Source organism: Salvelinus fontinalis, chromosome 16, assembly GCF_029448725.1.
Source record: "Salvelinus fontinalis isolate EN_2023a chromosome 16, ASM2944872v1, whole genome shotgun sequence".
In the NCBI taxonomy this organism is placed as follows: domain Eukaryota; kingdom Metazoa; phylum Chordata; class Actinopteri; order Salmoniformes; family Salmonidae; genus Salvelinus; species Salvelinus fontinalis.
Window position 1 is genome coordinate 14,621,090 of NC_074680.1, and position 10,691 is coordinate 14,631,780.

Sequence of the window (10,691 nt, forward strand, 5' to 3'; positions counted from 1 at the left end):
AGCATGGTGGTGGCAGCATCATGTTGTGGGGATGTTTTCAGTGGCAGGGACTGGGGGACTAGTCAGGATCGAGTGAAAGATAAACAGTGCAAAGTACAGAGAGATCCTTGATGAAAATCTGCCCCAGAGCGCTCAGGACCTCAAACTGGGGCGAAGGTTCACCTTCCAACAGGACAACGACCCTACAGGACAACGACCCAACGACCCAGCCAAGACAACGCAGGAGTGGCTTCGGGACAAGTCTCTGAATGTCCTTGAATGGCCCAGCCAGATCCCTGACTTGAACCCGATCGTACATCTCCGGAGAGACCTGAAAATAGCTGTGCAGTGACGGTCCGCATCCAACATGACAGAGTTTGAGAGGATCTGCAGAGAACAATGGGAGAAACTCCCCAAATCAGGTGTGCCAAGCTTGTAGTGTCATACCCAAGAAGACGCAAGGCTGTAATCGCTGCCAAAGGTGCTTCAACAAAGTACTGAGTAAAGGGTCGGAATACTTATGTAAATGTAATATTTCAGTTTTTTTTGTGCAACAAATTCTAAAAACCTATTTTTGCTTTGTAATTATGGGGTATTGTGTGTAAATTGATGAAAGAAAAAAACGATTTAATCAATTTTAGAACAATGCTGTAATGTAACAAAAATCGAGAAAATTTCAAGGGGTCTGAACACTTTCCGAATGCACTGCATAACCCTTTGTATCCAGGACAAAACCGGAATTGCTTTGCCACATATTCTGTACAGGCTAACTTCTTTTCAGTTCTTTTTGTCAATTAGGTTAGTATTGTGGTGTAACTACAATGTGGTTGATCCATCCTCAGTTCTCTCCTATCACAGCCATTAACCTGTCTAGGATGAGGGTGCCGCTAGCGGCACTCCCCCCCCACCCCCACTGAAAAACCAGTGCCGCGAAATTCCCCCTCAAAATTTTTTTTTAAATATTTAACTTTCACACATTAAAGTCCAATACAGCTAATGAAAGACACAGATCTTGTGAATCCAGCCAACATGTCCGATTTTTAAAATGTTTTACAGGGAAGACACAATATGTAAAGATGTAAATCTATTAGCTAAAAACACATTAGCATAATCCACCATCTTTTATTTGTCCACCAACACCAGTAGCTATCACCAATTCGGCTAAACTAAGATATTTATAGCCCCTAACCAAGAAAAAAACTCATCAGATGACAGTCTGATAACATATTTATGGTATGGGATAGGTTTTGTTAGAAAAATGTGCATATTTCAGGTAGCTGGCATAGTTTACAATTGCACCCACCGTCACAAATGGACTAGAATAATTACAATGAGCAACGTGTTTACCTAACTACTAATCATCAAACATTTTGTAAAAATACACAGCATACACTAATCGAAAGACACAGATCCTGTGAATACAGACAATATTTCAGATTTTCTAAGTGTCTTACAGCGAAAACACAATAAATCGTTATATTAGCATAGCACATAGCACATAGCAGCCCAGCATTGATTCTAGCCAAAGAGAGCGATAACGTAAACATCGCCAAAATATATTATTTTTTTCACTAACCTTCTCAGAATTCTTCAGATGACACCCCTGTAACATCACATTACAACATACATATACAGTTTGTTCGAAAATGTGCATATTTAGCCACCAAAATCATGGTTACACAATGACAAAAGTAGCCCAGCTGGTGAGAAAATGTTGGTGCGCCATATTAGACAGTGATCTACTCTTATACATAAATACTCATAAACGTGACTAAAAAATATAGGGTGGACAGCGATTGATAGACAATTTAATTCTTAATACAATCGCGGATTTACATTTTTTAAATTATCCTTACTTTTCAATACAGTTTGCGCCAAGCGAAGCTACGTCAAAAAACATGGCGTCCTAAGCCACTAACATTTTTCGACAGAAACACGATTTATCATAATAAAAATGTCCTACTTTGAGCTGTTCTTCCATCAGTATCTTGGGCAAAGGATCCTTTCTTGGGTCTAATCGTCTTTTGGTGGAAAGCTGTCCTCTTGCCATGTGGAAATGCCAACTGCGTTCGGGATGAACTGGAAGCGTGCCCAGCGATTCACAGCGTTTCAGAAATAAATGTCTTTTATATCTTTTATATCCGCACTAAACGGATATAAATTGCTATAAAACGCTTTAAATTAACTACCTTATGATGTTTTTAACTCCTATAACGAGTCTTAACATGACCGGAGAAAGATTACTCCCAACACTAATGCTTGGAACAGGTGCGGGTCGGTGTCCTCCACGCGCATGACGCACCAAGAAAAGAGTTGCTAGCTACAGGGTTTTTTAATTTATAGTGCCTGTGAACGCGCAATCGACCCCATTCAAATCGTCATCACGTAAAGGCATCCAGGGGAAGACGTAAGCAGTGTCCGTATACTCATAGCAATAACAGTGGCCTTTTAACTGACTCCAGATCAGGGGCCAACATTTCTGAAATCTGACTCCATGTCAGGGAAATTGCTGTAGAATGGGTTCTGTTCCACTTAGAGACAAAATTTCAACTTCTATAGAAACTATAGACTGTTTTCTATCCAATAATAATAATAATATGCATATTGTACGATCAAGAATTTTGTGGGAAGCCGTTTCAAAAATTACACGATTAGCATAAATAGTGACAACAGCGCCCCCAGCCTCAACAGGTTAAGCTCTGTAACTGTTTTAAAGTCACCATTGGCCTTATGGTGAAATTTCTGAGCAGTTTCCTTCCTCTCTGCCAACTGAGTTAGGATGGACCCCTGTATCTTTCTAGCGACTGGGTGTATTGATACACCATCCAAAGTATAATTAATTTCACCATGATCAACGGGATATTCAATGTCTGCTTTTTTATTTTTACCCATCTCGCAATAGTTCCCTTTTTTGCGAGGCATTTGCAAACCACCCTGCTTTGTGATTGAATCTGTGTTTGAAATTCACTGCTCAACTGAATTACGTATAATTGTATGTGTAGTGTACAGACATGAAGTAGTTGTTCAAAAATCATGTTATACACTATTATTGCACACAGAGTGAGTCCATGCAACTTATTATGTGACTTGTTAGGCAAATGTTTACTCCTGAACTTGTTTTAGGCTTGCTATAACAAAGGGGTTTAAAACATATCGACTCAAGACATTTCAGCTTATTCATTTTTTATTAATTTGTAAATATTTCAAAAAACATAATTTCACTTTGACATAATGGGGTATTGTGTGTAGGCCAGTGACACAAAAATATACATTTAATCATTTTTAAATTCAGGCTTTAACACAACAAAATTTGAAGAAAGTCAAGAAGTGTGAATTCTTTCTGAAGGCACTGTATATCAAAATGAACCCAGCTGAATGAAGACACATATATAAGAGTTTGTTGTATTACAACTGGAAATGAGACAATATGCACGTGCCTATAGCTTAAGTATAATTATGAATGTGGTTTTATTTGGAAATGACAAATTTTGTTTGGGCATGCTCAGGTTGACTTTTTCATGGAATCGCCCAGGCACAAACTTAATGGGTCCAGTCAGTGTGAGTTAAATTTGATTAAGTAAAAAAAAACACAGAGTTCTGGCTTCTTTAGTCAACAAACAGTAGGCTAATTGTTTAAATTGGGCTTAATTGGTAGTTGTTCTCCCTTTGGTATCACTTCTCCTGCTCTTGTTTGCTCTGATTTCAGCTGTTGAAGAACTTAATCACTATTTTGTACAGTACTGTATAGGGCTGCACAATTAATTGAATTGACATCGAAATCGCAATATTAACATGTGCAATATCCATATCGCAAGAGATCCATAGCACATGCAATATTTTGAACCGCATCTCCTCACTGTTAGATTCACCATAAGAGTAAAATCTCCTCACTGTTAGATTCACCATAAGAGTAAAATCTCCTCACTGTTAGATTCACCATAAGAGTAAAATCTCCTCACTGTTAGATTCACCATAAGAGTAAAATCTCCTCACTGTTAGATTCACCATAAGAGTAAAATCTCCTCACTGTTAGATTCACCATAAGAGTAAAATCTCCTTACTGTTAGATTCACCATAAGAGTAAAATCTCCTCACTGTTAGATTCACCATAAGAGTAAAATCTCCTCACTGTTAGATTCACCATAAGAGTAAAATCTCCTCACTGTTAGATTCACCATAAGAGTAAAATCTCCTCACTGTTAGATTCACCATAAGAGTAAAATCTCCTCACTGTTAGATTCACCATAAGAGTAAAATCTCCTCACTGTTAGATTCACCATAAGAGTAAAATCTCCTCACTGTTAGATTCACCATAAGAGTAAAATCTCCTCACTGTTAGATTCACCATAAGAGTAAAATATCCTCACTGTTAGATTCACCATAAGGGTAAAATGCAGTCAACTGATCGTTCCAAACAAGAACGATGCTTCTTTTCACTTTGCTTCAGTTGGCCAGTTGGCCCAAGTGTTTTGATCTAGGCAATATCGCATGTCAAATCGCAATAGCAAAATTTGGTAATATGGGTAATGTTTGGCCATATCATGCAGCCCTAGTACAGTACAGTTGTTCAGCTATAGGTCTAGTAGTCTATCTTGTCTGTGGGTGTAGTTTGCTGGTGCAAATCGTGAATGTGAAAGTGCAGTTTTCTTGAACAAACTGTCACCTCCTGTGCTCTGCAGTGCTCTGCTCTGCTTTGAAAGTTAAGCGGAGGGAGAGAATATCAGTCATACAGACGTGAGAAAAACACTCTACTGTGTGAACTTAATGGAGGGGTGATGATATTAGAGGCTGAGATGTTCTCATTTACAGCAGCCACCTGGGGAATAGTTACAGGGGAGAGGAGATGAAGGAGCCCATTGGAAGCTGAAGATGAGTAGTGAGGGTCATGATGGTTTGGGGGCCAGATTGGGAATTCAGCCAGGACACTGGGGTTAACACCCCTACTCGTACGATAAGTGCCATGGGATCTTTAGTGACCACAGAGAGTCACGACACCCGTTTAACGTCCCATCCGAAAGACACCACCCTACACAGGGCAATGTCCCCAATCACTGCCTTGAGATATTTTATCTAGGACCGGAGGAAAGAGTGCCTCCTACTAGCCCTAAAACACCACTTCCAGCAGCATCTGGTCTTCCTTCCAGGGACCGACCAGGACCAACCCTACTTAGCTCCAGAGGCAAGCCGGCAGTGGGATGCAGGGTGGTATACTGCTGGCAAATTTTAATGCATGCCATAGGTAGTGGATTTGGAAACAAAAAACATAGCATGTCATTCTGGAAAGTGGCTGCTTTACCTGATTTATTGTCATATTGTGTAGCGATAATGTGGTAATCTTTACAAACTGTCTTTCTACAGTTTGTTTTGTGAGAGAGGCTACCATGTTCAAATCCTCCTCCTGAAGTATAGCCTAGACTTCATCTCATTTTAACCTTCATTCAGAAAGTCTCTCTCTCTTGCTCTCTTTTCTTTCCTGATATGAACTGTTGGCACTGCCTCGGTCTGGCCCCCCTTCTATCTAACATGAGTGTCAGACGCTGTAGCCAACCTCTTCACCCTGCTGTGCACCACAAGTACTGTATAACTGGTCACCTGTACCTTTGCCAAAATCAACCATGCTATGTCTATGGGATGTATCGACCTCTCCTCAACCCCACCGCTCACTCCTCTGATATGGAGGGCTGCCTGCAGATTGACATCCTGTAGTGATTTCACCTCCAGAAGTTAAAAACATATTTTATATCTCCATGTGCAGATATATGCAGTGAAGTGCAGTGCTCTCAACTCTAAATGCACACGGTTCTATGTGAAAGAATGCACAGTATACTGCCAGTGAGCGGTGCACCGTAAATCTTTACGAGCGGTTTTGGTGGGTATTTTGGTGTGAACCTTTATGGGTGATACAAACATGGCATAGGTGTTGTAAAATACAGTATCTTCACTTTAGGGTGCATGAGTACACTTGTTCTGAAACTGAAAGCATCTACATGTGAAGTGGGGGTAGTCTACTTGGTGTAGTACAGAACTTTCCTGCAATGCAGGACATTTTAAACTTGTAGTGCATTTGAGGTTTAAAAAGGCTCCTGAAGTTCTGAACCCCTACACGAATGTCCGTTAATTATAACCCATAATTCACATTTCCTGTTGCTGCAGGATTATTATTGTGCTGAGGCAAACTGGCTCAAATTAAGATCCTACATCAATAGGTAGCTTATAGTGCTACCCCCTTTAGGTCCCTGTCAGTCAGTTCACTGGTTGTGATACTATCATTACGTGGGAAGCCGTTCCTCAGCAGACTAAGCTGCAGTTTATTAAGTCTCTAACTTCCTCAGGGGATTCTGATTAAACATAACACTTATCTAACATTTCATCTACACACCAGTGATCTTGATAGCTTGACTGAGCATAGGGGACCAAATAGGGGACAGTAGCAAACACTTTGAAATGCATTGAATCTACTCCACTTCTCAGCTGCAGGAAGAGTTGCTCCCCAGCCACCCACCCGTAGTTTGTGCCAAGATATCCCATTATACACAGCTTTTTTTCATAATTATCTGTGTGCTTGTGTGCGTGTGTGTGCTTGTGTGCGTGTGTGTGTGTGTGTGTGTGTGTGTGTGTGTGTGTGTGTGTGTGTGTGTGTGTGTGTGTGTGTGTGTGTGTGTGTGTGTGTGTGTGTGTGTGTGTGTGTGTGTGTGTGTGTGTGTGTGTGTGTGTGTGAACGTATGTGTGTATAGTATGTGTGTATGTATGTGAATGCATGCATGCGTGAGTGAGTCTGGATTTGACACTGTCAGTGGATCTGAGTCTCTGCTGGGACAGTAGGCATTTCTGTTGACTACCCTCCTCTTGATAAACAGTGTTGCATCTCCCCAGCCCTGCATGCAGTGCAGAGGCGTTAAATGAAACTGGGACAGTGTGTGCATCCAACCCTGGCTTGTATTCAGGGGAGTTTTCAACTTTCTTCAGCTTACTAGAGTCAATGTCCGTGCCGCACGGAATTCTAATTACCATACGCCAAACAAATCCCCATCAAAATCTGTTTGTTTAAGCGACACTAAGAAAAAAGGGTTCCAAAAGGTCTCTAAAGCTGTCCCAATAAGATAACCCTTTTTGGTTCCAGGTAGAACCATTTTTTGTTCTAGGTAGAACCCTTTTTTGGTTTCAGGTAGAACTATTTTGGGTTCTATGTAGAACCCTCTGTGGAAAGGGTGTTACATGGAACCCAAGAGAGTTCCACCTGGAATCAAAGGGGTCTGCCTGGAACCAAAAAAGGTTATTCAAGGGGTTTTCCTTCTAGATAGTATATTTTTTTCTAAGAGTGTGGAGATGTCTATTTTTTGCACGGGCTGCGAAGATGCAGTGGAGATGTATTCCTGTTGGTGTTCTTGGGTGGAAAACAACCCAAGACATTTATAACATTTACATGTATGCTCCTCTGTTATCTATGACTGGGAGAGTTCATGCTAAAGCTGCTGTATCAGTCCTATTGAGGGACAATCAGTGTTCTGCTGATTTCTATTCAGCAGTCATATCCACTGGCATGGCCAAACGGTACTTTTGCTTTCTGCTCCCCAAATGGCCATTCAGAGAATAGGCAATCAGTTCCTTTTATATGAGATGCCATCAGTAAAAAAAAAAAAAAAAAAAATCTAAATTATAGTGTTGGACTTTTCTGGTCTGTATTGGCTTTTTTTCCTTTCGTTTTGCATCTCTCTCGCCTTCTCACTTTTACTTTCCTGAGTGTGTGATTGTTATTGTGTGAAATTACCACTGGCCAATCTCTCTTTTCATTTGTAGTCTACATTTTATGCTTGTATTTATATTGAGAGCGATCGTATTCAGTTAAGACATGATTATGAAACTAACAGTCAGTGGTCGAAAAAGTACTCATTAGTCATACGTGAGTAAAAGAAAATATACCTTAATAGAAAATGACTCATGGAAAAGTTAAAGTTACCCAGCAAAATACAATACTGAACAAAAATATAAATGCAACATGTAAAGTGTTGGTCCCATGTTTCATGAGCTGAAATATAAGACCCCAGAAATTCTCCATACGCACAACAAGCTTATTTCTCTCAAATTGTGTGTACAAATGTGTTTACATCCTGTTATTGAGCATTTCTCCTTTGCCAAGATAATCTATCCACCTGAAAGATGTGGCATATCAAGAAGCTGATTAAACAGACTGCTCATTACACAGGTGCAACTTGTGCTGGGGACAATAAAAGGCCACTCTAACATGTGCAGTTTTGTCACACAACACAATGCCACAGGTGTCTCAAGTTTTGAGGGAGTGTGCAATTGGCATGCTCACTGCAGGAATATCCTTCAGAGCTGTTGCCAGAAAATGTTATGTTAATTTCTCTACCATAAGCCACCTCAAACATTGTTTTAGAGAATTTAGCAGTATGTCCAACTGGCCTCACAACTGCAGACTACGTGTAACCACGCCAGCCCAAGACGGTTACGGTGACCGTATTACCGCCACACCGGCGGTCACAAGTCATGCTGGCAGTCAAATTCGACGTGCTCGTTTAGTCACGATAATTAGGCTTCTCCAAGCCATGCTGATACTAATGGTCATTAGTAGCCTACCAAACTTGCCAACTGCCTGGTACTCAGCACTCTATTGTCCCTCTAATCACTCTGACATCAATGCAAATGTAATCAAAAATCTAATCAAACACTTAATGAGAGCCCATGAGCTCATGTTGCGCAACATTTCTATAGGCTATGAAATTGCGTAAGAAAACAGAGTGATGGACTCTTTTAAAAATAGGATGATTCCATCAGCTTTCTATAGGCTATTCTACTATATTTATTTCTCAACTTCCCTAATATTAAGCACATTGCTTCACTTTACAACAGGAGTGTAGCCTACCTGGCTGGCATGAAAATGAACCAATGGAAAAGCGTCCTCCATTCTCTATTTAAGTGCATAGATGGCATGTATTTTTTTCTGCTGCCCCTGTTTCGATGCAGGTACTTGATAATGGTCCATTCTAAATCAAAACAAATTTCACACATATGTGATTTAGTATATGTAAAGACAAGATTAAATCAAGAATAGTCGGATGGGTGTCAATATTAGCCTATCACTTGTGAATTATATATTATCACTTGTGAATGATGCCCAGCTTGTGTTCAGTAAGGCAAGGTACAGTGCATTCGGAAAGTATTCAGACCCCTTGACTTTTTCGACACTTTGTTACGCCTTATTCTAAAATGTATTAAATAGTTTTTCTCCCTTATCAACCTACACACAATACCCCATAATGACAAACTGAAAACGGGTGTAAAATTTTGGGGGCAAATGCCTGAAGTCCATTGATATGTATTCTGAGCAGGCCATACTTGCGTGTTTAGACAGTTTAACAGAGGCAAAGAAAGTGTGAGAGAGTGGTGTACGTAATCTCTCGTGGACTGAGAGTTATGGGCTAACTGAGATTAGGTGAATGTGTCCACTACACACAGTGGCGTTTTTATCATGTAAATCTTGGTGGGGAAAAAAATTAAAATACATGGTGGTATAATGCCAAGAGTGTGCAAAGCTGTCATCAAGGCAAAGGGTGGCTACTTTGAAGAATCTCAAATATAACAGATATTTGGATTTGTTTGACACTTTTGACATTACATTTACATTTAAGTCATTTAGCAGACGCTCTTATCCAGAGCGACTTACAAATTGGTGCATTCACCTTATGACATCCAGTGGAACAGCCACTTTACAATAGTGCATCAAGATCTTTTAAGAGGGGGGGGGGGGGGGGGGGCAGAAAGATTGCTTTATCCTATCCTAGGTATTCCTTGAAGAGGTGGGGTTTCAGGTGTCTCCGGAAGGTGGTGATTGACTCCGCTGTCCTGGCGTCGTGAGGGAGTTTGTTCCACCATTGGGGTGCCAGAGCAGCGAACAGTTTTGACTGGGCTGAGCGGGAACTGTACTTCCTCAGTGGTAGGGAGGCGAGCAGGCCAGAGGTGGATGAACGCAGTGCCCTTGTTTGGGTGTAGGGCCTGATCAGAGCCTGAAGGTACTGAGGTGCCGTTCCCCTCACAGCTCCGTAGGCAAGCACCATGGTCTTGTAGCGGATGCGAGCTTCAACTGGAAGCCAGTGGAGAGAGCGGAGGAGCGGGGTGACGTGAGAGAACTTGGGAAGGTTGAACACCAGACGGGCTGCGGCGTTCTGGATGAGTTGTAGGGGTTTAATGGCACAGGCAGGGAGCCCAGCCAACAGCGAGTTGCAGTAATCGAGACGGGAGATGACAAGTGCCTGGATTAGGACCTGCGCCGCTTCCTGTGTGAGGCAGGGTCGTACTCTGCGGATGTTGTAGAGCATGAACCTACAGGAACGGGCCACCGCCTTGATGTTAGTTGAGAACGACAGGGTGTTGTCCAGGATCACGCCAAGGTTCTTAGCGCTCTGGGAGGAGGACACAATGGAGTTGTCAACTGTGATGGCGAGATCATGGAACGGGCAGTCCTTCCCCGGGAGGAAGAGCAGCTCCGTCTTGCCGAGGTTCAGCTTGAGGTGGTGATCCGTCATCCACACTGATATGTCTGCCAGACATGCAGAGATGCGATTCGCCACCTGGTCATCAGAAGGGGGAAAGGAGAAGATTAATTGTGTGTCGTCTGCATAGCAATGATAGGAGAGACCATGTGAGGTTATGACAGAGCCAAGTGACTTGGTGTATAGCGAGAATAGGAGAGG